This window comes from Phyllobates terribilis, unplaced genomic scaffold (genome assembly GCF_046119375.1).
Source record: "Phyllobates terribilis strain yellow unplaced genomic scaffold, ASM4611937v1 Scaffold_693__1_contigs__length_808095, whole genome shotgun sequence".
NCBI classification, from domain to species: domain Eukaryota; kingdom Metazoa; phylum Chordata; class Amphibia; order Anura; family Dendrobatidae; genus Phyllobates; species Phyllobates terribilis.
The window spans coordinates 129,730-152,998 of NW_027363453.1; the positions used below are offsets into that span (position 1 = coordinate 129,730).

General features: G+C 45.1%; 16 non-coding genes across 16 annotated transcripts; all 16 read right to left on the bottom strand.

Annotated features, from left to right (window-relative positions):
- Positions 1-3,403: 3,403 nt before the first annotated feature.
- On the bottom strand, positions 3,404-3,594 carry LOC141235883 (U2 spliceosomal RNA). The gene has a single exon (XR_012301586.1). It is a non-coding gene; the product is annotated as a U2 spliceosomal RNA (small nuclear RNA).
- A 1,115-nt stretch (positions 3,595-4,709) lies between these two features.
- On the bottom strand, positions 4,710-4,900 carry LOC141235884 (U2 spliceosomal RNA). Its single transcript, XR_012301587.1, has one exon. It is a non-coding gene; the product is annotated as a U2 spliceosomal RNA (small nuclear RNA).
- A 1,113-nt stretch (positions 4,901-6,013) lies between these two features.
- Positions 6,014-6,204, bottom strand: LOC141235885 (U2 spliceosomal RNA). The gene has a single exon (XR_012301588.1). It is a non-coding gene; the product is annotated as a U2 spliceosomal RNA (small nuclear RNA).
- A 1,118-nt stretch (positions 6,205-7,322) lies between these two features.
- On the bottom strand, positions 7,323-7,513 carry LOC141236246 (U2 spliceosomal RNA). The gene has a single exon (XR_012301940.1). It is a non-coding gene; the product is annotated as a U2 spliceosomal RNA (small nuclear RNA).
- A 1,115-nt stretch (positions 7,514-8,628) lies between these two features.
- Positions 8,629-8,819, bottom strand: LOC141235886 (U2 spliceosomal RNA). The gene has a single exon (XR_012301589.1). It is a non-coding gene; the product is annotated as a U2 spliceosomal RNA (small nuclear RNA).
- Positions 8,820-9,934: 1,115 nt separating this feature from the next.
- LOC141236313 (U2 spliceosomal RNA) lies at positions 9,935-10,124 on the bottom strand. Its single transcript, XR_012302002.1, has one exon. It is a non-coding gene; the product is annotated as a U2 spliceosomal RNA (small nuclear RNA).
- A 1,115-nt stretch (positions 10,125-11,239) lies between these two features.
- On the bottom strand, positions 11,240-11,430 carry LOC141235887 (U2 spliceosomal RNA). The gene has a single exon (XR_012301590.1). It is a non-coding gene; the product is annotated as a U2 spliceosomal RNA (small nuclear RNA).
- Positions 11,431-12,545: 1,115 nt separating this feature from the next.
- Positions 12,546-12,736, bottom strand: LOC141235888 (U2 spliceosomal RNA). The gene has a single exon (XR_012301591.1). It is a non-coding gene; the product is annotated as a U2 spliceosomal RNA (small nuclear RNA).
- Positions 12,737-13,851: 1,115 nt separating this feature from the next.
- On the bottom strand, positions 13,852-14,042 carry LOC141235889 (U2 spliceosomal RNA). The gene has a single exon (XR_012301592.1). It is a non-coding gene; the product is annotated as a U2 spliceosomal RNA (small nuclear RNA).
- A 1,115-nt stretch (positions 14,043-15,157) lies between these two features.
- On the bottom strand, positions 15,158-15,348 carry LOC141235890 (U2 spliceosomal RNA). The gene has a single exon (XR_012301593.1). It is a non-coding gene; the product is annotated as a U2 spliceosomal RNA (small nuclear RNA).
- A 1,115-nt stretch (positions 15,349-16,463) lies between these two features.
- LOC141235891 (U2 spliceosomal RNA) lies at positions 16,464-16,654 on the bottom strand. Its single transcript, XR_012301594.1, has one exon. It is a non-coding gene; the product is annotated as a U2 spliceosomal RNA (small nuclear RNA).
- Positions 16,655-17,769: 1,115 nt separating this feature from the next.
- On the bottom strand, positions 17,770-17,960 carry LOC141235892 (U2 spliceosomal RNA). Its single transcript, XR_012301595.1, has one exon. It is a non-coding gene; the product is annotated as a U2 spliceosomal RNA (small nuclear RNA).
- Positions 17,961-19,075: 1,115 nt separating this feature from the next.
- On the bottom strand, positions 19,076-19,266 carry LOC141235894 (U2 spliceosomal RNA). The gene has a single exon (XR_012301597.1). It is a non-coding gene; the product is annotated as a U2 spliceosomal RNA (small nuclear RNA).
- A 1,115-nt stretch (positions 19,267-20,381) lies between these two features.
- On the bottom strand, positions 20,382-20,572 carry LOC141236308 (U2 spliceosomal RNA). The gene has a single exon (XR_012301998.1). It is a non-coding gene; the product is annotated as a U2 spliceosomal RNA (small nuclear RNA).
- Positions 20,573-21,687: 1,115 nt separating this feature from the next.
- LOC141236312 (U2 spliceosomal RNA) lies at positions 21,688-21,878 on the bottom strand. The gene has a single exon (XR_012302001.1). It is a non-coding gene; the product is annotated as a U2 spliceosomal RNA (small nuclear RNA).
- A 1,115-nt stretch (positions 21,879-22,993) lies between these two features.
- On the bottom strand, positions 22,994-23,184 carry LOC141235895 (U2 spliceosomal RNA). The gene has a single exon (XR_012301598.1). It is a non-coding gene; the product is annotated as a U2 spliceosomal RNA (small nuclear RNA).
- Between the last annotated feature and the right edge of the window lie 85 nt (positions 23,185-23,269).

The following is a 23,269-nucleotide window of genomic DNA, read 5'->3' on the forward strand; positions in this document are numbered from 1 at the left end:
CCACACGCCACCACCATATACAAAGGAAATCTTACCTTCTAGACGTGCCCTCAAACACACATGGTCAGAGAAGGGAACATCTTCCTGCTGGAAATTCCTACAAATAACATTTTGTGAAGAAAAGAAGATACGGTCTATTCTAGACTCTATGCCTCCCCTGTCGGCCTTATAGGTCGCAGGAGGTGGATTACCTAAAAAAACTTCCGCAGCATCCTGTAAGGAAAAATCCGCCACAAGACTCTTGAGTCTTTTACCTGTAACATCCATCTTATCCCCCTCCGTCACACAATTGAAATCTCCAACAAAAATTATTGGCATTTTGCCAGATAAAAAAAAACATAATTTCTCAAAAATTTCCAGCCTCTCCCCTTTATCTATTGGTGCATACATATTTACCACCCTAACCCTCCACCCCCTACAATTTAACTCACATATTACACACCTCCCCGCCTCCACCACCATGTAACTTTCTATCTTAACACTATAACCCTTCACCAAAACACCTACCCCACAATTTTTATTACATACAGAACCAGACCACACACTTTGACCTAAAGGCCATGCATTTTCACTTAAGGGATCGGAGATCCCACACTCCTGGACACAGTATACGTCCGCATCCAAGTTGCTCAAGTAGTCCAAAATTGCCACTCTTCTCGACTCAGATTTAATCAGCCGAACATTTAGCGACAAGATGCTGAGAGCAACTTGGGCACCCATCTATTAATTTGATGTGGCAGGTCACGACAACATGCCCACCTGTACATCATCCTAACCCTTCTGGGGGTAGGACGCTGGACGTGCAGATATCGTAGTTTGTGCCTTCCCCCAAAAAAGACACATCTTGGGGATCGGATGCAGTAGGGTACACCCGGGCTGGACTCACACTGCAGTCACTTAAAGGGGAAAAGGATGGTTCAGTTTTCTTCTTTTTCTTCACTGAAGCGCCTCCATATTCATCTGAACTATAATCCCGCCGCTGGGGGTCAAAGTCCCCCTGACTTCCCTCCTCCTCAAGGTCAGAAACGACATCGCTCCAGGCCACATGCGGTGTTCTGGTCAGATCAGACTCCTCTTCCCCCTGCAATGTAACCATCATGTCTGGAATTTCAGCCTCCAGATCCTCCACCGGGGCCACTTCCATGCCTATACGATCATCAGTTATCGTCTCAGACTCACTGACATCTGAAGCCACAGACGCGGCCCTCTGCACCGGTGGCTCAGGTGCCAGCTCCATATTTCCTCTTACATTCACACGAACCAGTTCTGGAAAAGCAACCCGAGCCTCCTCCTCATCCAGGAAAGCCAGAGTAGATATCGGAGCAGTCGGAGTTGGAGCAGTCGGAGTTGTAGCTGTGGGTGCAGGAGATTCATTTCTTCTCCTTCCCCTTCCCGCTGCCCCCGCATATGAACCAGGATGGAATATACAGTCTCTGAAGGCATGCCCCTTCTCTCCGCAGAGGTTACAGACTATTTCATTTTTGCAATTATTGGAAGAATGACCCACCTCATTGCACTTCCTGCAAATAATCTGTCTGATGTCGCATGCTTCCTGAGTATGGCCATACCTCCTACAATGACGACAAAACCTGGGCGCATTGGGGAAGAACAGGTAACCCCGCTCACTCCCAATGGAAAAATTTGATGGAGGATAATGTATACCCCCTGGTTCATCAGGACTTTCCCGGAACTTGACCATGAAACGATATTTACCGGTCCATAGTTCCTCCTCATTCATGACTTTTACTGCCACCTTGGTAATATAGCAGTGCCTATTTAGAAAGGCATAAATCAAAGCCAAGTCCACATGAGGGTTGTACATGAAAACAGTCAGAGGTACCTCTTTGGAGCAATACAAGATGACAAAAGTCAGCCCATCCAAATATTGATTGTCCAGATTCTTTTTCAAACAATCATAGAAATTGTTGCAAACAGCCATAGAAGTAAATACAAGATTATACTTGCTTTTGAATTGCTGGAGGCACAAGATTTCTTCCTTCTTCACTTCAAGGAGTCCAAACAAAATCTCCTTCACCACGAAGCTGAGGGTAAAGATTCCTTCTTTGCCTTCTTCCACATCAATCTGGATTCCAAACTTCACTCGAGCCTCACCGGGCCCAGCGTATCGAATGCGTCCCATTATCGCTAGTCGTGTCTACTGGCCAACTCCTTATAGCAGCAAGTGGCTTAAGCCATAAAATGGCGATGCCACAGGGCCAAGAGTTAACGCACAGACAGCCAAATGACTAGACCCATTACAGATCTGAGCCAAAAGGCCGAGAAGCGATAACCAGAATTGGTTTCAAACTACGGAGCCACCCAAGGATCCTGAAAAGTCCATTTGTGGAGATGAGCTCCTGGACTCCCGTTAAGAAGACATGTTGTCAACCTCTAGATCCCTTACATGCCTGCACTTTTCGGCTTGCTGCTGCTGCAATCCACGCGTTTTAGATCTGCATAACTCCACCTCTTTAAACACAGCACCTTCACCCCCTGCTGTTCCCACCCGCCTCAACACCGTTGGAAGGGAGGAGAACCAATTAAGGCGGGGGGTGGGGTGGAACGAGCAGCTGTCTACCCTTAGCAGGAGGGCTCCTGATTACATACCTCTCCTGCTGCTGCTGCTGCTGGCTGTCCAGCAGCAGACTGAAGGTGGCTGCTGCTGTGCACAGGTATATAAAGGCTCAGAGCCTATTATGACACGCGCAGCCAGCGTTCCATTGCCACATTCCATCTACTGCAGGCAGGATACCTGGCTGGCTGAATGTCGCTGAGAAGCTCACAGAGACCGCCATAAGCAACAGTTTAACAGAATGCCACAGACTAATCAACCAAACTTTTTGGGTTGGGTTCTCTTTTATAGTCTGCAGGCATTAAATGAAAGAAGTCAGTGTTCCAGCAGAAGGAGACAACGTTTCAGAAAAGGCATTGTAGCAAACCAAAAAAGAAATTTTAAGCGCAGCAGAGTAACCAGCGCACATACCTGTTAGCTCAGGTGAGTTTAAAAGGCTGCTGTTGATAACAAGGGCATTTGCTAAATAGATGGTGTGTGTGCAACAATATACTGAAAGGTCAATTATATTGTGCAGCTTATCTCACCACCTGTAGTTATTTAGGTGAAAGCTCCAAAATGCTTGCCTAATATGTCTGTTTATCCAAAAGGAAGTAAAAAGGGAGAGCTAGAAAGATAGCATTGCATCACATTACATGGCAATGCAATGCACAGTTGCTGAAGTTGAACCAAAATGAGCTTGTAATCTGGCTTCTGCAACTTTGAACATGAAAAATCCAATGAGGAGAAGAAAAGCAAAGCCAAAGAGTCCATCCCAAAATCCGACAAACAAGCAAAATGAACAAAAAACATTGAATTCAATTCTTTCTGATTTTAGAAACTGCATTAAAGAAGGGGTGCACCGGTCCTGGAGATACTGCAATACCAGGTCAATGCGTGGAGTGGACAGAGCAAGCTCTTTTTCCATCTCCCTGTTCTAAAAATCCATTTAATATATGGTCCCCAGATAGGGGACGTATCAGATATTAAACTGATAAGAACAGATACTACACTTGATCTTAGCCAAAAGGCCGAGAAGCGATAACCAGAATTGGTTTCAAACTACGGAGCCACCCAAGGATCCTGAAAAGTCCATTTGTGGAGATGAGCTCCTGGACTCCCGTTAAGAAGACATGTTGTCAACCTCTAGATCCCTTACATGCCTGCACTTTTCGGCTTGCTGCTGCTGCAATCCACGCGTTTTAGATCTGCATAACAACACCTCTTTAAACACAGCACCTTCACCCCCTGCTGTTCCCACCCGCCTCAACACCGTTGGAAGGGAGGAGAACCAATTAAGGCGGGGGGTGGGGTGGAACGAGCAGCTGTCTACCCTTAGCAGGAGGGCTCCTGATTACATACCTCTCCTGCTGCTGCTGCTGCTGGCTGTCCAGCAGCAGACTGAAGGTGGCTGCTGCTGTGCACAGGTATATAAAGGCTCAGAGCCTATTATGACACGCGCAGCCAGCGTTCCATTGCCACATTCCATCTACTGCAGGCAGGATACCTGGCTGGCTGAATGTCGCTGAGAAGCTCACAGAGACCGCCATAAGCAACAGTTTAACAGAATGCCACAGACTAATCAACCAAACTTTTTGGGTTGGGTTCTCTTTTATAGTCTGCAGGCATTAAATGAAAGAAGTCAGTGTTCCAGCAGAAGGAGACAACGTTTCAGAAAAGGCATTGTAGCAAACCAAAAAAGAAATTTTAAGCGCAGCAGAGTAACCAGCGCACATACCTGTTAGCTCAGGTGAGTTTAAAAGGCTGCTGTTGATAACAAGGGCATTTGCTAAATAGATGGTGTGTGTGCAACAATATACTGAAAGGTCAATTATATTGTGCAGCTTATCTCACCACCTGTAGTTATTTAGGTGAAAGCTCCAAAATGCTTGCCTAATATGTCTGTTTATCCAAAAGGAAGTAAAAAGGGAGAGCTAGAAAGATAGCATTGCATCACATTACATGGCAATGCAATGCACAGTTGCTGAAGTTGAACCAAAATGAGCTTGTAATCTGGCTTCTGCAACTTTGAACATGAAAAATCCAATGAGGAGAAGAAAAGCAAAGCCAAAGAGTCCATCCCAAAATCCGACAAACAAGCAAAATGAACAAAAAACATTGAATTCAATTCTTTCTGATTTTAGAAACTGCATTAAAGAAGGGGTGCACCGGTCCTGGAGATACTGCAATACCAGGTCAATGCGTGGAGTGGACAGAGCAAGCTCTTTTTCCATCTCCCTGTTCTAAAAATCCATTTAATATATGGTCCCCAGATAGGGGACGTATCAGATATTAAACTGATAAGAACAGATACTACACTTGATCTTAGCCAAAAGGCCGAGAAGCGATAACCAGAATTGGTTTCAAACTACGGAGCCACCCAAGGATCCTGAAAAGTCCATTTGTGGAGATGAGCTCCTGGACTCCCGTTAAGAAGACATGTTGTCAACCTCTAGATCCCTTACATGCCTGCACTTTTCGGCTTGCTGCTGCTGCAATCCACGCGTTTTAGATCTGCATAACAACACCTCTTTAAACACAGCACCTTCACCCCCTGCTGTTCCCACCCGCCTCAACACCGTTGGAAGGGAGGAGAACCAATTAAGGCGGGGGGTGGGGTGGAACGAGCAGCTGTCTACCCTTAGCAGGAGGGCTCCTGATTACATACCTCTCCTGCTGCTGCTGCTGCTGGCTGTCCAGCAGCAGACTGAAGGTGGCTGCTGCTGTGCACAGGTATATAAAGGCTCAGAGCCTATTATGACACGCGCAGCCAGCGTTCCATTGCCACATTCCATCTACTGCAGGCAGGATACCTGGCTGGCTGAATGTCGCTGAGAAGCTCACAGAGACCGCCATAAGCAACAGTTTAACAGAATGCCACAGACTAATCAACCAAACTTTTTGGGTTGGGTTCTCTTTTATAGTCTGCAGGCATTAAATGAAAGAAGTCAGTGTTCCAGCAGAAGGAGACAACGTTTCAGAAAAGGCATTGTAGCAAACCAAAAAAGAAATTTTAAGCGCAGCAGAGTAACCAGCGCACATACCTGTTAGCTCAGGTGAGTTTAAAAGGCTGCTGTTGATAACAAGGGCATTTGCTAAATAGATGGTGTGTGTGCAACAATATACTGAAAGGTCAATTATATTGTGCAGCTTATCTCACCACCTGTAGTTATTTAGGTGAAAGCTCCAAAATGCTTGCCTAATATGTCTGTTTATCCAAAAGGAAGTAAAAAGGGAGAGCTAGAAAGATAGCATTGCATCACATTACATGGCAATGCAATGCACAGTTGCTGAAGTTGAACCAAAATGAGCTTGTAATCTGGCTTCTGCAACTTTGAACATGAAAAATCCAATGAGGAGAAGAAAAGCAAAGCCAGAGTCCATCCCAAAATCCGACAAACAAGCAAAATGAACAAAAAACATTGAATTCAATTCTTTCTGATTTTAGAAACTGCATTAAAGAAGGGGTGCACCGGTCCTGGAGATACTGCAATACCAGGTCAATGCGTGGAGTGGACAGAGCAAGCTCTTTTTCCATCTCCCTGTTCTAAAAATCCATTTAATATATGGTCCCCAGATAGGGGACGTATCAGATATTAAACTGATAAGAACAGATACTACACTTGATCTTAGCCAAAAGGCCGAGAAGCGATAACCAGAATTGGTTTCAAACTACGGAGCCACCCAAGGATCCTGAAAAGTCCATTTGTGGAGATGAGCTCCTGGACTCCCGTTAAGAAGACATGTTGTCAACCTCTAGATCCCTTACATGCCTGCACTTTTCGGCTTGCTGCTGCTGCAATCCACGCGTTTTAGATCTGCATAACTCCACCTCTTTAAACACAGCACCTTCACCCCCTGCTGTTCCCACCCGCCTCAACACCGTTGGAAGGGAGGAGAACCAATTAAGGCGGGGGGTGGGGTGGAACGAGCAGCTGTCTACCCTTAGCAGGAGGGCTCCTGATTACATACCTCTCCTGCTGCTGCTGCTGCTGCTGGCTGTCCAGCAGCAGACTGAAGGTGGCTGCTGCTGTGCACAGGTATATAAAGGCTCAGAGCCTATTATGACACGCGCAGCCAGCGTTCCATTGCCACATTCCATCTACTGCAGGCAGGATACCTGGCTGGCTGAATGTCGCTGAGAAGCTCACAGAGACCGCCATAAGCAACAGTTTAACAGAATGCCACAGACTAATCAACCAAACTTTTTGGGTTGGGTTCTCTTTTATAGTCTGCAGGCATTAAATGAAAGAAGTCAGTGTTCCAGCAGAGGGAGACAACGTTTCAGAAAAGGCATTGTAGCAAACCAAAAAAGAAATTTTAAGCGCAGCAGAGTAACCAGCGCACATACCTGTTAGCTCAGGTGAGTTTAAAAGGCTGCTGTTGATAACAAGGGCATTTGCTAAATAGATGGTGTGTGTGCAACAATATACTGAAAGGTCAATTATATTGTGCAGCTTATCTCACCACCTGTAGTTATTTAGGTGAAAGCTCCAAAATGCTTGCCTAATATGTCTGTTTATCCAAAAGGAAGTAAAAAGGGAGAGCTAGAAAGATAGCATTGCATCACATTACATGGCAATGCAATGCACAGTTGCTGAAGTTGAACCAAAATGAGCTTGTAATCTGGCTTCTGCAACTTTGAACATGAAAAATCCAATGAGGAGAAGAAAAGCAAAGCCAAAGAGTCCATCCCAAAATCCGACAAACAAGCAAAATGAACAAAAAACATTGAATTCAATTCTTTCTGATTTTAGAAACTGCATTAAAGAAGGGGTGCACCGGTCCTGGAGATACTGCAATACCAGGTCAATGCATGGAGTGGACAGAGCAAGCTCTTTTTCCATCTCCCTGTTCTAAAAATCCATTTAATATATGGTCCCCAGATAGGGGACGTATCAGATATTAAACTGATAAGAACAGATACTACACTTGATCTTAGCCAAAAGGCCGAGAAGCGATAACCAGAATTGGTTTCAAACTACGGAGCCACCCAAGGATCCTGAAAAGTCCATTTGTGGAGATGAGCTCCTGGACTCCCGTTAAGAAGACATGTTGTCAACCTCTAGATCCCTTACATGCCTGCACTTTTCGGCTTGCTGCTGCTGCAATCCACGCGTTTTAGATCTGCATAACTCCACCTCTTTAAACACAGCACCTTCACCCCCTGCTGTTCCCACCCGCCTCAACACCGTTGGAAGGGAGGAGAACCAATTAAGGCGGGGGGTGGGGTGGAACGAGCAGCTGTCTACCCTTAGCAGGAGGGCTCCTGATTACATACCTCTCCTGCTGCTGCTGCTGCTGGCTGTCCAGCAGCAGACTGAAGGTGGCTGCTGCTGTGCACAGGTATATAAAGGCTCAGAGCCTATTATGACACGCGCAGCCAGCGTTCCATTGCCACATTCCATCTACTGCAGGCAGGATACCTGGCTGGCTGAATGTCGCTGAGAAGCTCACAGAGACCGCCATAAGCAACAGTTTAACAGAATGCCACAGACTAATCAACCAAACTTTTTGGGTTGGGTTCTCTTTTATAGTCTGCAGGCATTAAATGAAAGAAGTCAGTGTTCCAGCAGAAGGAGACAACGTTTCAGAAAAGGCATTGTAGCAAACCAAAAAAGAAATTTTAAGCGCTGCAGAGTAACCAGCGCACATACCTGTTAGCTCAGGTGAGTTTAAAAGGCTGCTGTTGATAACAAGGGCATTTGCTAAATAGATGGTGTGTGTGCAACAATATACTGAAAGGTCAATTATATTGTGCAGCTTATCTCACCACCTGTAGTTATTTAGGTGAAAGCTCCAAAATGCTTGCCTAATATGTCTGTTTATCCAAAAGGAAGTAAAAAGGGAGAGCTAGAAAGATAGCATTGCATCACATTACATGGCAATGCAATGCACAGTTGCTGAAGTTGAACCAAAATGAGCTTGTAATCTGGCTTCTGCAACTTTGAACATGAAAAATCCAATGAGGAGAAGAAAAGCAAAGCCAAAGAGTCCATCCCAAAATCCGACAAACAAGCAAAATGAACAAAAAACATTGAATTCAATTCTTTCTGATTTTAGAAACTGCATTAAAGAAGGGGTGCACCGGTCCTGGAGATACTGCAATACCAGGTCAATGCGTGGAGTGGACAGAGCAAGCTCTTTTTCCATCTCCCTGTTCTAAAAATCCATTTAATATATGGTCCCCAGATAGGGGACGTATCAGATATTAAACTGATAAGAACAGATACTACACTTGATCTTAGCCAAAAGGCCGAGAAGCGATAACCAGAATTGGTTTCAAACTACGGAGCCACCCAAGGATCCTGAAAAGTCCATTTGTGGAGATGAGCTCCTGGACTCCCGTTAAGAAGACATGTTGTCAACCTCTAGATCCCTTACATGCCTGCACTTTTCGGCTTGCTGCTGCTGCAATCCACGCGTTTTAGATCTGCATAACTCCACCTCTTTAAACACAGCACCTTCACCCCCTGCTGTTCCCACCCGCCTCAACACCGTTGGAAGGGAGGAGAACCAATTAAGGCGGGGGGTGGGGTGGAACGAGCAGCTGTCTACCCTTAGCAGGAGGGCTCCTGATTACATACCTCTCCTGCTGCTGCTGCTGCTGGCTGTCCAGCAGCAGACTGAAGGTGGCTGCTGCTGTGCACAGGTATATAAAGGCTCAGAGCCTATTATGACACGCGCAGCCAGCGTTCCATTGCCACATTCCATCTACTGCAGGCAGGATACCTGGCTGGCTGAATGTCGCTGAGAAGCTCACAGAGACCGCCATAAGCAACAGTTTAACAGAATGCCACAGACTAATCAACCAAACTTTTTGGGTTGGGTTCTCTTTTATAGTCTGCAGGCATTAAATGAAAGAAGTCAGTGTTCCAGCAGAAGGAGACAACGTTTCAGAAAAGGCATTGTAGCAAACCAAAAAAGAAATTTTAAGCGCAGCAGAGTAACCAGCGCACATACCTGTTAGCTCAGGTGAGTTTAAAAGGCTGCTGTTGATAACAAGGGCATTTGCTAAATAGATGGTGTGTGTGCAACAATATACTGAAAGGTCAATTATATTGTGCAGCTTATCTCACCACCTGTAGTTATTTAGGTGAAAGCTCCAAAATGCTTGCCTAATATGTCTGTTTATCCAAAAGGAAGTAAAAAGGGAGAGCTAGAAAGATAGCATTGCATCACATTACATGGCAATGCAATGCACAGTTGCTGAAGTTGAACCAAAATGAGCTTGTAATCTGGCTTCTGCAACTTTGAACATGAAAAATCCAATGAGGAGAAGAAAAGCAAAGCCAAAGAGTCCATCCCAAAATCCGACAAACAAGCAAAATGAACAAAAAACATTGAATTCAATTCTTTCTGATTTTAGAAACTGCATTAAAGAAGGGGTGCACCGGTCCTGGAGATACTGCAATACCAGGTCAATGCGTGGAGTGGACAGAGCAAGCTCTTTTTCCATCTCCCTGTTCTAAAAATCCATTTAATATATGGTCCCCAGATAGGGGCGTATCAGATATTAAACTGATAAGAACAGATACTACACTTGATCTTAGCCAAAAGGCCGAGAAGCGATAACCAGAATTGGTTTCAAACTACGGAGCCACCCAAGGATCCTGAAAAGTCCATTTGTGGAGATGAGCTCCTGGACTCCCGTTAAGAAGACATGTTGTCAACCTCTAGATCCCTTACATGCCTGCACTTTTCGGCTTGCTGCTGCTGCAATCCACGCGTTTTAGATCTGCATAACTCCACCTCTTTAAACACAGCACCTTCACCCCCTGCTGTTCCCACCCGCCTCAACACCGTTGGAAGGGAGGAGAACCAATTAAGGCGGGGGGTGGGGTGGAACGAGCAGCTGTCTACCCTTAGCAGGAGGGCTCCTGATTACATACCTCTCCTGCTGCTGCTGCTGCTGGCTGTCCAGCAGCAGACTGAAGGTGGCTGCTGCTGTGCACAGGTATATAAAGGCTCAGAGCCTATTATGACACGCGCAGCCAGCGTTCCATTGCCACATTCCATCTACTGCAGGCAGGATACCTGGCTGGCTGAATGTCGCTGAGAAGCTCACAGAGACCGCCATAAGCAACAGTTTAACAGAATGCCACAGACTAATCAACCAAACTTTTTGGGTTGGGTTCTCTTTTATAGTCTGCAGGCATTAAATGAAAGAAGTCAGTGTTCCAGCAGAAGGAGACAACGTTTCAGAAAAGGCATTGTAGCAAACCAAAAAAGAAATTTTAAGCGCAGCAGAGTAACCAGCGCACATACCTGTTAGCTCAGGTGAGTTTAAAAGGCTGCTGTTGATAACAAGGGCATTTGCTAAATAGATGGTGTGTGTGCAACAATATACTGAAAGGTCAATTATATTGTGCAGCTTATCTCACCACCTGTAGTTATTTAGGTGAAAGCTCCAAAATGCTTGCCTAATATGTCTGTTTATCCAAAAGGAAGTAAAAAGGGAGAGCTAGAAAGATAGCATTGCATCACATTACATGGCAATGCAATGCACAGTTGCTGAAGTTGAACCAAAATGAGCTTGTAATCTGGCTTCTGCAACTTTGAACATGAAAAATCCAATGAGGAGAAGAAAAGCAAAGCCAAAGAGTCCATCCCAAAATCCGACAAACAAGCAAAATGAACAAAAAACATTGAATTCAATTCTTTCTGATTTTAGAAACTGCATTAAAGAAGGGGTGCACCGGTCCTGGAGATACTGCAATACCAGGTCAATGCGTGGAGTGGACAGAGCAAGCTCTTTTTCCATCTCCCTGTTCTAAAAATCCATTTAATATATGGTCCCCAGATAGGGGACGTATCAGATATTAAACTGATAAGAACAGATACTACACTTGATCTTAGCCAAAAGGCCGAGAAGCGATAACCAGAATTGGTTTCAAACTACGGAGCCACCCAAGGATCCTGAAAAGTCCATTTGTGGAGATGAGCTCCTGGACTCCCGTTAAGAAGACATGTTGTCAACCTCTAGATCCCTTACATGCCTGCACTTTTCGGCTTGCTGCTGCTGCAATCCACGCGTTTTAGATCTGCATAACTCCACCTCTTTAAACACAGCACCTTCACCCCCTGCTGTTCCCACCCGCCTCAACACCGTTGGAAGGGAGGAGAACCAATTAAGGCGGGGGGTGGGGTGGAACGAGCAGCTGTCTACCCTTAGCAGGAGGGCTCCTGATTACATACCTCTCCTGCTGCTGCTGCTGCTGGCTGTCCAGCAGCAGACTGAAGGTGGCTGCTGCTGTGCACAGGTATATAAAGGCTCAGAGCCTATTATGACACGCGCAGCCAGCGTTCCATTGCCACATTCCATCTACTGCAGGCAGGATACCTGGCTGGCTGAATGTCGCTGAGAAGCTCACAGAGACCGCCATAAGCAACAGTTTAACAGAATGCCACAGACTAATCAACCAAACTTTTTGGGTTGGGTTCTCTTTTATAGTCTGCAGGCATTAAATGAAAGAAGTCAGTGTTCCAGCAGAAGGAGACAACGTTTCAGAAAAGGCATTGTAGCAAACCAAAAAAGAAATTTTAAGCGCAGCAGAGTAACCAGCGCACATACCTGTTAGCTCAGGTGAGTTTAAAAGGCTGCTGTTGATAACAAGGGCATTTGCTAAATAGATGGTGTGTGTGCAACAATATACTGAAAGGTCAATTATATTGTGCAGCTTATCTCACCACCTGTAGTTATTTAGGTGAAAGCTCCAAAATGCTTGCCTAATATGTCTGTTTATCCAAAAGGAAGTAAAAAGGGAGAGCTAGAAAGATAGCATTGCATCACATTACATGGCAATGCAATGCACAGTTGCTGAAGTTGAACCAAAATGAGCTTGTAATCTGGCTTCTGCAACTTTGAACATGAAAAATCCAATGAGGAGAAGAAAAGCAAAGCCAAAGAGTCCATCCCAAAATCCGACAAACAAGCAAAATGAACAAAAAACATTGAATTCAATTCTTTCTGATTTTAGAAACTGCATTAAAGAAGGGGTGCACCGGTCCTGGAGATACTGCAATACCAGGTCAATGCGTGGAGTGGACAGAGCAAGCTCTTTTTCCATCTCCCTGTTCTAAAAATCCATTTAATATATGGTCCCCAGATAGGGGACGTATCAGATATTAAACTGATAAGAACAGATACTACACTTGATCTTAGCCAAAAGGCCGAGAAGCGATAACCAGAATTGGTTTCAAACTACGGAGCCACCCAAGGATCCTGAAAAGTCCATTTGTGGAGATGAGCTCCTGGACTCCCGTTAAGAAGACATGTTGTCAACCTCTAGATCCCTTACATGCCTGCACTTTTCGGCTTGCTGCTGCTGCAATCCACGCGTTTTAGATCTGCATAACTCCACCTCTTTAAACACAGCACCTTCACCCCCTGCTGTTCCCACCCGCCTCAACACCGTTGGAAGGGAGGAGAACCAATTAAGGCGGGGGGTGGGGTGGAACGAGCAGCTGTCTACCCTTAGCAGGAGGGCTCCTGATTACATACCTCTCCTGCTGCTGCTGCTGCTGGCTGTCCAGCAGCAGACTGAAGGTGGCTGCTGCTGTGCACAGGTATATAAAGGCTCAGAGCCTATTATGACACGCGCAGCCAGCGTTCCATTGCCACATTCCATCTACTGCAGGCAGCATACCTGGCTGCCTGAATGTCGCTGAGAAGCTCACAGAGACCGCCATAAGCAACAGTTTAACAGAATGCCACAGACTAATCAACCAAACTTTTTGGGTTGGGTTCTCTTTTATAGTCTGCAGGCATTAAATGAAAGAAGTCAGTGTTCCAGCAGAAGGAGACAACGTTTCAGAAAAGGCATTGTAGCAAACCAAAAAAGAAATTTTAAGCGCAGCAGAGTAACCAGCGCACATACCTGTTAGCTCAGGTGAGTTTAAAAGGCTGCTGTTGATAACAAGGGCATTTGCTAAATAGATGGTGTGTGTGCAACAATATACTGAAAGGTCAATTATATTGTGCAGCTTATCTCACCACCTGTAGTTATTTAGGTGAAAGCTCCAAAATGCTTGCCTAATATGTCTGTTTATCTAAAAGGAAGTAAAAAGGGAGAGCTAGAAAGATAGCATTGCATCACATTACATGGCAATGCAATGCACAGTTGCTGAAGTTGAACCAAAATGAGCTTGTAATCTGGCTTCTGCAACTTTGAACATGAAAAATCCAATGAGGAGAAGAAAAGCAAAGCCAAAGAGTCCATCCCAAAATCCGACAAACAAGCAAAATGAACAAAAAACATTGAATTCAATTCTTTCTGATTTTAGAAACTGCATTAAAGAAGGGGTGCACCGGTCCTGGAGATACTGCAATACCAGGTCAATGCGTGGAGTGGACAGAGCAAGCTCTTTTTCCATCTCCCTGTTCTAAAAATCCATTTAATATATGGTCCCCAGATAGGGGACGTATCAGATATTAAACTGATAAGAACAGATACTACACTTGATCTTAGCCAAAAGGCCGAGAAGCGATAACCAGAATTGGTTTCAAACTACGGAGCCACCCAAGGATCCTGAAAAGTCCATTTGTGGAGATGAGCTCCTGGACTCCCGTTAAGAAGACATGCTGTCAACCTCTAGATCCCTTACATGCCTGCACTTTTCGGCTTGCTGCTGCTGCAATCCACGCGTTTTAGATCTGCATAACTCCACCTCTTTAAACACAGCACCTTCACCCCCTGCTGTTCCCACCCGCCTCAACACCGTTGGAAGGGAGGAGAACCAATTAAGGCGGGGGGTGGGGTGGAACGAGCAGCTGTCTACCCTTAGCAGGAGGGCTCCTGATTACATACCTCTCCTGCTGCTGCTGCTGCTGGCTGTCCAGCAGCAGACTGAAGGTGGCTGCTGCTGTGCACAGGTATATAAAGGCTCAGAGCCTATTATGACACGCGCAGCCAGCGTTCCATTGCCACATTCCATCTACTGCAGGCAGGATACCTGGCTGGCTGAATGTCGCTGAGAAGCTCACAGAGACCGCCATAAGCAACAGTTTAACAGAATGCCACAGACTAATCAACCAAACTTTTTGGGTTGGGTTCTCTTTTATAGTCTGCAGGCATTAAATTAAAGAAGTCAGTGTTCCAGCAGAAGGAGACAACGTTTCAGAAAAGGCATTGTAGCAAACCAAAAAAGAAATTTTAAGTGCAGCAGAGTAACCAGTGCACATACCTGTTAGCTCAGGTGAGTTTAAAAGGCTGCTGTTGATAACAAGGGCATTTGCTAAATAGATGGTGTGTGTGCAACAATATACTGAAAGGTCAATTATATTGTGCAGCTTATCTCACCACCTGTAGTTATTTAGGTGAAAGCTCCAAAATGCTTGCCTAATATGTCTGTTTATCCAAAAGGAAGTAAAAAGGGAGAGCTAGAAAGATAGCATTGCATCACATTACATGGCAATGCAATGCACAGTTGCTGAAGTTGAACCAAAATGAGCTTGTAATCTGGCTTCTGCAACTTTGAACATGAAAAATCCAATGAGGAGAAGAAAAGCAAAGCCAAAGAGTCCATCCCAAAATCCGACAAACAAGCAAAATGAACAAAAAACATTGAATTCAATTCTTTCTGATTTTAGAAACTGCATTAAAGAAGGGGTGCACCGGTCCTGGAGATACTGCAATACCAGGTCAATGCGTGGAGTGGACAGAGCAAGCTCTTTTTCCATCTCCCTGTTCTAAAAATCCATTTAATATATGGTCCCCAGATAGGGGACGTATCAGATATTAAACTGATAAGAACAGATACTACACTTGATCTTAGCCAAAAGGCCGAGAAGCGATAACCAGAATTGGTTTCAAACTACGGAGCCACCCAAGGATCCTGAAAAGTCCATTTGTGGAGATGAGCTCCTGGACTCCCGTTAAGAAGACATGTTGTCAACCTCTAGATCCCTTACATGCCTGCACTTTTCGGCTTGCTGCTGCTGCAATCCACGCGTTTTAGATCTGCATAACTCCACCTCTTTAAACACAGCACCTTCACCCCCTGCTGTTCCCACCCGCCTCAACACCGTTGGAAGGGAGGAGAACCAATTAAGGCGGGGGGTGGGGTGGAACGAGCAGCTGTCTACCCTTAGCAGGAGGGCTCCTGATTACATACCTCTCCTGCTGCTGCTGCTGCTGGCTGTCCAGCAGCAGACTGAAGGTGGCTGCTGCTGTGCACAGGTATATAAAGGCTCAGAGCCTATTATGACACGCGCAGCCAGCGTTCCATTGCCACATTCCATCTACTGCAGGCAGGATACCTGGCTGGCTGAATGTCGCTGGGAAGCTCACACAGACCGCCATAAGCAACAGTTTAACAGAATGCCACAGACTAATCAACCAAACTTTTTGGGTTGGGTTCTCTTTTATAGTTTGCAGGCATTAAATGAAAGAAGTCAGTGTTCCAGCAGAAGGAGACAACGTTTCAGAAAAGGCATTGTAGCAAACCAAAAAAGAAATTTTAAGCGCAGCAGAGTAACCAGCGCACATACCTGTTAGCTCAGGTGAGTTTAAAAGGCTGCTGTTGATAACAAGGGCATTTGCTAAATAGATGGTGTGTGTGCAACAATATACTGAAAGGTCAATTATATTGTGCAGCTTATCTCACCACCTGTAGTTATTTAGGTGAAAGCTCCAAAATGCTTGCCTAATATGTCTGTTTATCCAAAAGGAAGTAAAAAGGGAGAGCTAGAAAGATAGCATTGCATCACATTACATGGCAATGCAATGCACAGTTGCTGAAGTTGAACCAAAATGAGCTTGTAATCTGGCTTCTGCAACTTTGAACATGAAAAATCCAATGAGGAGAAGAAAAGCAAAGCCAAAGAGTCCATCCCAAAATCCGACAAACAAGCAAAATGAACAAAAAACATTGAATTCAATTCTTTCTGATTTTAGAAACTGCATTAAAGAAGGGGTGCACCGGTCCTGGAGATACTGCAATACCAGGTCAATGCGTGGAGTGGACAGAGCAAGCTCTTTTTCCATCTCCCTGTTCTAAAAATCCATTTAATATATGGTCCCCAGATAGGGGACGTATCAGATATTAAACTGATAAGAACAGATACTACACTTGATCTTAGCCAAAAGGCCGAGAAGCGATAACCAGAATTGGTTTCAAACTACGGAGCCACCCAAGGATCCTGAAAAGTCCATTTGTGGAGATGAGCTCCTGGACTCCCGTTAAGAAGACATGTTGTCAACCTCTAGATCCCTTACATGCCTGCACTTTTCGGCTTGCTGCTGCTGCAATCCACGCGTTTTAGATCTGCATAACTCCACCTCTTTAAACACAGCACCTTCACCCCCTGCTGTTCCCACCCGCCTCAACACCGTTGGAAGGGAGGAGAACCAATTAAGGCGGGGGGTGGGGTGGAACGAGCAGCTGTCTACCCTTAGCAGGAGGGCTCCTGATTACATACCTCTCCTGCTGCTGCTGCTGCTGGCTGTCCAGCAGCAGACTGAAGGTGGCTGCTGCTGTGCACAGGTATATAAAGGCTCAGAGCCTATTATGACACGCGCAGCCAGCGTTCCATTGCCACATTCCATCTACTGCAGGCAGGATACCTGGCTGGCTGAATGTCGCTGAGAAGCTCACAGAGACCGCCATAAGCAACAGTTTAACAGAATGCCACAGACTAATCAACCAAACTTTTTGGGTTGGGTTCTCTTTTATAGTCTGCAGGCATTAAATGAAAGAAGTCAGTGTTCCAGCAGAAGGAGACAACGTTTCAGAAAAGGCATTGTAGCAAACCAAAAAAGAAATTTTAAGCGCAGCAGAGTAACCAGCGCACATACCTGTTAGCTCAGGTGAGTTTAAAAGGCTGCTGTTGATAACAAGGGCATTTGCTAAATAGATGGTGTGTGTGCAACAATATACTGAAAGGTCAATTATATTGTGCAGCTTATCTCACCACCTGTAGTTATTTAGGTGAAAGCTCCAAAATGCTTGCCTAATATGTCTGTTTATCCAAAAGGAAGTAAAAAGGGAGAGCTAGAAAGATAGCATTGCATCACATTACATGGCAATGCAATGCACAGTTGCTGAAGTTGAACCAAAATGAGCTTGTAATCTGGCTTCTGCAACTTTGAACATGAAAAATCCAATGAGGAGAAGAAAAGCAAAGCCAAAGAGTCCATCCCAAAATCCGACAAACAAGCAAAATGAACAAAAAACATTGAATTCAATTCTTTCTGATTTTAGAAACTGCATTAAAGAAGGGGTGCACCGGTCCTGGAGATACTGCAATACCAGGTCAATGCGTGGAGTGGACAGAGCAAGCTCTTTTTCCATCTCCCTGTTCTAAAAATCCATTTAATATATGGTCCCCAGATAGGGGACGTATCAGATATTAAACTGATAAGAACAGATACTACACTTGATCTTAGCCAAAAGGCCGAGAAGCGATAACCAGAATTGGTTTCAAACTACGGAGCCACCCAAGGATCCTGAAAAGTCCATTTGTGGAGATGAGCTCCTGGACTCCCGTTAAGAAGACATGCTGTCAACCTCTAGATCCCTTACATGCCTGCACTTTTCGGCTTGCTGCTGCTGCAATCCACGCGTTTTAGATCTGCATAACTCCACCTCTTTAAACACAGCACCTTCACCCCCTGCTGTTCCCACCCGCCTCAACACCGTTGGAAGGGAGGAGAACCAATTAAGGCGGGGGGTGGGGTGGAACGAGCAGCTGTCTACCCTTAGCAGGAGGGCTCCTGATTACATACCTCTCCTGCTGCTGCTGCTGCTGGCTGTCCAGCAGCAGACTGAAGGTGGCTGCTGCTGTGCACAGGTATATAAAGGCTCAGAGCCTATTATGACACGCGCAGCCAGCGTTCCATTGCCACATTCCATCTACTGCAGGCAGGATGCCTGGCTGGCTGAATGTCGCTGGGAAGCTCACACAGACCGCCATAAGCAACAGTTTAACAGAATGCCACAGACTAATCAACCAAACTTTTTGGGTTGGGTTCTCTTTTATAGTTTGCAGGCATTAAATGAAAGAAGTCAGTGTTCCAGCAGAAGGAGACAACGTTTCAGAAAAGGCATTGTAGCAAACCAAAAAAGAAATTTTAAGCGCAGCAGAGTAACCAGCGCACATACCTGTTAGCTCAGGTGAGTTTAAAAGGCTGCTGTTGATAACAAGGGCATTTGCTAAATAGATGGTGTGTGTGCAACAATATACTGAAAGGTCAATTATATTGTGCAGCTTATCTCACCACCTGTAGTTATTTAGGTGAAAGCTCCAAAATGCTTGCCTAATATGTCTGTTTATCCAAAAGGAAGTAAAAAGGGAGAGCTAGAAAGATAGCATTGCATCACATTACATGGCAATGCAATGCACAGTTGCTGAAGTTGAACCAAAATGAGCTTGTAATCTGGCTTCTGCAACTTTGAACATGAAAAATCCAATGAGGAGAAGAAAAGCAAAGCCAAAGAGTCCATCCCAAAATCCGACAAACAAGCAAAATGAACAAAAAACATTGAATTCAATTCTTTCTGATTTTAGAAACTGCATTAAAGAAGGGGTGCACCGGTCCTGGAGATACTGCAATACCAGGTCAATGCGTGGAGTGGACAGAGCAAGCTCTTTTTCCATCTCCCTGTTCTAAAAATCCATTTAATATATGGTCCCCAGATAGGGGACGTATCAGATATTAAACTGATAAGAACAGATACTACACTTGATCTTAGCCAAAAGGCCGAGAAGCGATAACCAGAATTGGTTTCAAACTACGGAGCCACCCAAGGATCCTGAAAAGTCCATTTGTGGAGATGAGCTCCTGGACTCCCGTTAAGAAGACATGTTGTCAACCTCTAGATCCCTTACATGCCTGCACTTTTCGGCTTGCTGCTGCTGCAATCCACGCGTTTTAGATCTGCATAACTCCACCTCTTTAAACACAGCACCTTCACCCCCTGCTGTTCCCACCCGCCTCAACACCGTTGGAAGGGAGGAGAACCAATTAAGGCGGGGGGTGGGGTGGAACGAGCAGCTGTCTACCCTTAGCAGGAGGGCTCCTGATTACATACCTCTCCTGCTGCTGCTGCTGCTGGCTGTCCAGCAGCAGACTGAAGGTGGCTGCTGCTGTGCACAGGTATATAAAGGCTCAGAGCCTATTATGACACGCGCAGCCAGCGTTCCATTGCCACATTCCATCTACTGCAGGCAGGATACCTGGCTGGCTGAATGTCGCTGAGAAGCTCACAGAGACCGCCATAAGCAACAGTTTAACAGAATGCCACAGACTAATCAACCAAACTTTTTGGGTTGGGTTCTCTTTTATAGTCTGCAGGCATTAAATGAAAGAAGTCAGTGTTCCAGCAGAAGGAGACAACGTTTCAGAAAAGGCATTGTAGCAAACCAAAAAAGAAATTTTAAGCGCAGCAGAGTAACCAGCGCACATACCTGTTAGCTCAGGTGAGTTTAAAAGGCTGCTGTTGATAACAAGGGCATTTGCTAAATAGATGGTGTGTGTGCAACAATATACTGAAAGGTCAATTATATTGTGCAGCTTATCTTACCACCTGTAGTTATTTAGGTGAAAGCTCCAAAATGCTTGCCTAATATGTCTGTTTATCCAAAAGGAAGTAAAAAGGGAGAGCTAGAAAGATAGCATTGCATCACATTACATGGCAATGCAATGCACAGTTGCTGAAGTTGAACCAAAATGAGCTTGTAATCTGGCTTCTGCAACTTTGAACATGAAAAATCCAATGAGGAGAAGAAAAGCAAAGCCAAAGAGTCCATCCCAAAATCCGACAAACAAGCAAAATGAACAAAAAACATTGAATTCAATTCTTTCTGATTTTAGAAACTGCATTAAAGAAGGGGTGCACCGGTCCTGGAGATACTGCAATACCAGGTCAATGCGTGGAGTGGACAGAGCAAGATCTTTTTCCATCTCCCTGTTCTAAAAATCCATTTAATATATGGTCCCCAGATAGGGGACGTATCAGATATTAAACTGATAAGAACAGATACTACACTTGATCTTAGCCAAAAGGCCGAGAAGCGATAACCAGAATTGGTTTCAAACTACGGAGCCACCCAAGGATCCTGAAAAGTCCATTTGTGGAGATGAGCTCCTGGACTCCCGTTAAGAAGACATGCTGTCAACCTCTAGATCCCTTACATGCCTGCACTTTTCGGCTTGCTGCTGCTGCAATCCACGCGTTTTAGATCTGCATAACTCCACCTCTTTAAACACAGCACCTTCACCCCCTGCTGTTCCCACCCGCCTCAACACCGTTGGAAGGGAGGAGAACCAATTAAGGCGGGGGGTGGGGTGGAACGAGCAGCTGTCTACCCTTAGCAGGAGGGCTCCTGATTACATACCTCTCCTGCTGCTGCTGCTGCTGGCTGTCCAGCAGCAGACTGAAGGTGGCTGCTGCTGTGCACAGGTATATAAAGGCTCAGAGCCTATTATGACACGCGCAGCCAGCGTTCCATTGCCACATTCCATCTACTGCAGGCAGGATACCTGGCTGGCTGAATGTCGCTGAGAAGCTCACAGAGACCGCCATAAGCAACAGTTTAACAGAATGCCACAGACTAATCAATCAAACTTTTTGGGTTGGGTTCTCTTTTATAGTCTGCAGGCATTAAATGAAAGAAGTCAGTGTTCCAGCAGAAGGAGACAACGTTTCAGAAAAGGCATTGTAGCAAACCAAAAAAGAAATTTTAAGCGCAGCAGAGTAACCAGCGCACATACCTGTTAGCTCAGGTGAGTTTAAAAGGCTGCTGTTGATAACAAGGGCATTTGCTAAATAGATGGTGTGTGTGCAACAATATACTGAAAGGTCAATTATATTGTGCAGCTTATCTCACCACCTGTAGTTATTTAGGTGAAAGCTCCAAAATGCTTGCCTAATATGTCTGTTTATCCAAAAGGAAGTAAAAAGGGAGAGCTAGAAAGATAGCATTGCATCACATTACATGGCAATGCAATGCACAGTTGCTGAAGTTGAACCAAAATGAGCTTGTAATCTGGCTTCTGCAACTTTGAACATGAAAAATCCAATGAGGAGAAGAAAAGCAAAGCCAAAGAGTCCATCCCAAAATCCGACAAACAAGCAAAATGAACAAAAAACATTGAATTCAATTCTTTCTGATTTTAGAAACTGCATTAAAGAAGGGGTGCACCGGTCCTGGAGATACTGCAATACCAGGTCAATGCGTGGAGTGGACAGAGTAAGCTCTTTTTCCATCTCCCTGTTCTAAAAATCCATTTAATATATGGTCCCCAGATAGGGGACGTATCAGATATTAAACTGATAAGAACAGATACTACACTTGATCTTAGCCAAATGGCCGAGAAGCGATAACCAGAATTGGTTTCAAACTACGGAGCCACCCAAGGATCCTGAAAAGTCCATTTGTGGAGATGAGCTCCTGGACTCCCGTTAAGAAGACATGTTGTCAACCTCTAGATCCCTTACATGCCTGCACTTTTCGGCTTGCTGCTGCTGCAATCCACGCGTTTTAGATCTGCATAACTCCACCTCTTTAAACACAGCACCTTCACCCCCTGCTGTTCCCACCCGCCTCAACACCGTTGGAAGGGAGGAGAACCAATTAAGGCGGGGGGTGGGGTGGAACGAGCAGCTGTCTACCCTTAGCAGGAGGGCTCCTGATTACATACCTCTCCTGCTGCTGCTGCTGCTGGCTGTCCAGCAGCAGACTGAAGGTGGCTGCTGCTGTGCACAGGTATATAAAGGCTCAGAGCCTATTATGACACGCGCAGCCAGCGTTCCATTGCCACATTCCATCTACTGCAGGCAGGATACCTGGCTGGCTGAATGTCGCTGAGAAGCTCACAGAGACCGCCATAAGCAACAGTTTAACAGAATGCCACAGACTAATCAACCAAACTTTTTGGGTTGGGTTCTCTTTTATAGTCTGCAGGCATTAAATGAAAGAAGTCAGTGTTCCAGCAGAAGGAGACAACGTTTCAGAAAAGGCATTGTAGCAAACCAAAAAAGAAATTTTAAGTGCAGCAGAGTAACCAGTGCACATACCTGTTAGCTCAGGTGAGTTTAAAAGGCTGCTGTTGATAACAAGGGCATTTGCTAAATAGATGGTGTGTGTGCAACAATATACTGAAAGGTCAATTATATTGTGCAGCTTATCTCACCACCTGTAGTTATTTAGGTGAAAGCTCCAAAATGCTTGCCTAATATGTCTGTTTATCCAAAAGGAAGTAAAAAGGGAGAGCTAGAAAGATAGCATTGCATCACATTACATGGCAATGCAATGCACAGTTGCTGAAGTTGAACCAAAATGAGCTTGTAATCTGGCTTCTGCAACTTTGAACATGAAAAATCCAATGAGGAGAAGAAAAGCAAAGCCAAAGAGTCCATCCCAAAATCCGACAAACAAGCAAAATGAACAAAAAACATTGAATTCAATTCTTTCTGATTTTAGAAACTGCATTAAAGAAGGGGTGCACCGGTCCTGGAGATACTGCAATACCAGGTCAATGCGTGGAGTGGACAGAGCAAGCTCTTTTTCCATCTCCCTGTTCTAAAAATCCATTTAATATATGGTCCCCAGATAGGGGACGTATCAGATATTAAACTGATAAGAACAGATACTACACTTGATCTTAGCCAAAAGGCCGAGAAGCGATAACCAGAATTGGTTTCAAACTACGGAGCCACCCAAGGATCCTGAAAAGTCCATTTGTGGAGATGAGCTCCTGGACTCCCGTTAAG